The sequence below is a fragment of the Bison bison genome, unplaced genomic scaffold (genome assembly GCF_000754665.1).
Source record: "Bison bison bison isolate TAMUID 2011002044 unplaced genomic scaffold, Bison_UMD1.0 scf7180017864334, whole genome shotgun sequence".
Classification (NCBI taxonomy): domain Eukaryota; kingdom Metazoa; phylum Chordata; class Mammalia; order Artiodactyla; family Bovidae; genus Bison; species Bison bison.
Window position 1 is genome coordinate 733,345 of NW_011494906.1, and position 3,412 is coordinate 736,756.

General features: G+C 45.7%; 1 protein-coding gene across 1 annotated transcript in view; it reads right to left on the minus strand.

Annotated features, from left to right (window-relative positions):
* SLC3A2 (solute carrier family 3 (amino acid transporter heavy chain), member 2) overlaps positions 1-3,412 on the minus strand; it is a 40,161-nt gene that overhangs the window by 7,028 nt on the left and 29,721 nt on the right. The gene's annotated exons all lie outside the window — the stretch shown is intronic.

Genomic DNA, 3,412 nt, shown 5'->3' on the forward strand with positions numbered 1-3,412 from the left:
GGACAGGAGAATTGCTGACATTTCCCATTTTACCCTACCCCGCCCCCACTTTCTGGCGCCAGGATGTCGGGCAGCTAGGAATCTGACATCCAGAAGAGACTGATGGATAATCTCGGGACTGACAGCATGCAGGGGCTGGGCCTCTGTTGGAGGCATCCATCTTCTCAGTACACATCAGAAGGTGCCCCGGCCAGACTGTTCCCCACTTTGCAGGGCCTCCTGCAGATTAGTCCAGTGTCCCCCTCCAGGTGCCAGAGTTCCCTTACCTCCCTGTCCCTTCGCAGTGGTAGGCCTAGGAGGCAGCTGGTACTGCCAAGGCCTTGTTGGCATATGACCAAGGCACCTCGGACTTGGGTGGTGTTGTTCAGTTGCTCAGTTATCTGACTCTTTAAGACCCCATGGACTGCAGCATGCCAGGCTCCCCTTCCTTCACTACCTTTAGCTCAAACTCATGTCCACTGAGTTAGTGATGCCACCCAACCATCTCATCCTCTGTCGCCCCTTCTCCTCCTGCCTTCAATCTTTCCCAGCATCAGAGTTTTCCAGTGAGTCGGCTCTTCGCATCAGGTGGCCCAAGTATTCCAAAGACCTTGAAGACCACCCAACTTCTCCCCACAGAGGACCCTGAATTGAGAGTAAGACAAGGTTCATCCAGACATCAACACCACAAGGTGCCAGCACTCTCAGGAACTTCTTGTTCCGAAGCAGCACCAGCTGGGTTATTTTCAGAGAGGACCTGAAGGAAGTTAAGTTCTTTCTCCCTCTCCCACCTGGGCTGGAAGCCAAGACAGCTGTGTATTTGGAAGAAAACAGAAACCAAGATCTGAAGAAATAGAAGAGGTACCAAAGGAGAGCCGAGGCCATGAAAAAGCTCACCCTCTGCCCCTCCCCTTCATTCCTCTCCCCTCTTCATACCAGACTCATCCCCACCCCCCACCCCAAGCAAGCAGGTAGAGGCTGTTCAGATCTGTGCTGCATGATGATAGCAAGTCCAAGGTGCCCTGGCCATATACCAAATAAGTGCCAACCAGACTGAACAGACTATCACCAGCATGAAAGCTCAAAGTTAAGAACTGTGGGGTCATACACTCTGAGATGTTTCAACGTAACACTCCCATACATACACACAGTATCTGACTCACAGTCCCCCACAGCTCCAGAAAGATGAAACCAATCCCCGCCTGCATTTGGTAAAGAAGCTAACAACTTGCCTCCCCAAGTTTATCACCCACCACACCCGTCACAGGGACCACCCTCCAGCAACATCAGCCTTCAAACACCTGTTAGTCCTGCCACATAAGCAGCTATCAGGCCTCTGCATCTTTGTGCACATCACCCCCTATGTGTTTTGACGTTCCTTTTCTGCCTCATAACCTCCAGTTCATTCCAGACCTAGCTCAAATGACAGCTTCTCTCAAACCCCTGGAAAGAATTACTTTCCATCCACTGTGCACGTATCTCTTCCTGGGCTGGAAGAAATCACATCCTGTTTATTACTTTTCCTTGTCTGAGTGTCGGCACTTCAAGACAAGTGGCAGAGCCTTGTGCTACTTGATGAACCTGCCTGCTCAGACGTAGACACTTTATACTGAAGTGAAGTGAAGTCGCTCAGTCTTGTCCGACTCTTTGCAACCCCAAAGCCCACCACGGTCCTCTGTCCATGGGATTTTCTAGGCAAGAGTACTGGAGTGGGTTGCCATTTCCTTCTCCAGAGGATCTTCCCGACCCAGGGATCGAACCCAGGTCTCCCACATTGTAAGCAAGACACTTTACAGTCTGAGCCACCAGGGAAGTCCTAGGCACTTTATAAGTGTGCGGTAAATAAGTGGATGAACTATTATCATTAAAACCTGGTATTTCCCTTCTTAGAAGCAACTCAACAAAAGCAGCATGTATTTGAAAAGAAATGTGCACCTCAGTGTTCACAGCAGCATTTACAATTGTAAAAATATGGAAGGTGTCCTTCAACAGACCAATGGATAAAAGATGATATAGTGTATGTGTATGGAGTACTACTTGGCCAGAAGAGAGAAGGGACTTTTGCCATTTGCAGCAACACAGATGGACTTTGAGGGCATTATGCTAAGTGAAGTAAGTCAGACAGAGAAAGACAAATGCTGGATGATATCACTTATATGTGGAGTCTAGAAAATACAACAAACTAGTAGACATAACAAAAAAGAAGCAGACTTGAATATAGAAAACAAACGAGTGGTTACCAGTGTGTGTGGGGGGCACTCTATAGGGTGAGAGACCAGGAGGTACAAACTACTGGATATAACACAGGCTCAAGGATGTGTATACCGTGGGGAACAGAGCCAATACTTGGTAATAACTGTAAATGGAAAGTAACATTTAAAATTGTGTTTAAATTTTCTTAATTAAAAAAAGGCAGGAAAAAAGTAGTATGTGAAGACAAAGGGATAAAGTGAAAAGGAATTTAAACAACACTGTGTGGTATCAAGAGGAAGCTGTTTATGCAGGAAAACAAACCAAGACTTGTAACTGTTCAACCAAATAAAACCAAGTAATAAATCTAGTTGAAGGGGAGGACAAAAAAAGCAACAGAGCAACACAGCAGAGAAAGAGAGCTGAAGGTGCTAGAGATCCTCCAATCCTAGTGTATGTTGCTAAATGCAGAACTTAATATTTACTATAGAATTCAAAGTATATAATTTGTTCAAGAATTTAGCCTTCAAGAGAAGCAAGGAAAAAAGTAGTTCAAGAGTCCAGAGCCAAATTAAAAAAGAAAAAAAGAAAGAAATGAAGACAGTTTGAGAGACCTTGGGGACAATATCAAACATACTAACACTTTATAGTGGTCCAGAATGAAAAAAGAGAGAAAGGGGCAGAGAACATTTATGAGGACATAATAGCTGAAAACTTCCCTAACCTGGGAAATGAAATAGACATCCAGGTACAGGAATCACAGAGAGTCCCAAACAGGATTAACCCAAAGAGGACCATACCAATGCACACTGTCATTAAAATGGCAAAAGTTAAAGAGCGAATAATAAATGCATCAAGAGGAAAGCAACAAGTTAAAAAAAAAAAAAAAGAGCCCAGAGCCAATAAGGACAGATTAACGAGGTCATTAACGTCTTCAGGACTTTACACTCATTCAAGCAAATGGTGGGGGCGGCAGGGTGGGTGGTCGGGTTGGGTAGTTGGGGCCCTGAAGTTCAGAGGGCCAAGTCCACAGAGAAAGTTCCTTTCTAATCCCCTGTTGCAAAAATTCATGTCCCATGTTTCCCAACAGGTGAGGATTACTTGATCTTAACCAAAGACGGAAGTTTTCCCCTCTCAGTTCAGTTCAGTCACTCAGTCGAGTCCGACTCTTTGTGACCCCATGAATTGCAGCACGCCAGGCCTCCCTGTCCATCACCAACTCCTGGAGTTCACTCAGACTCAC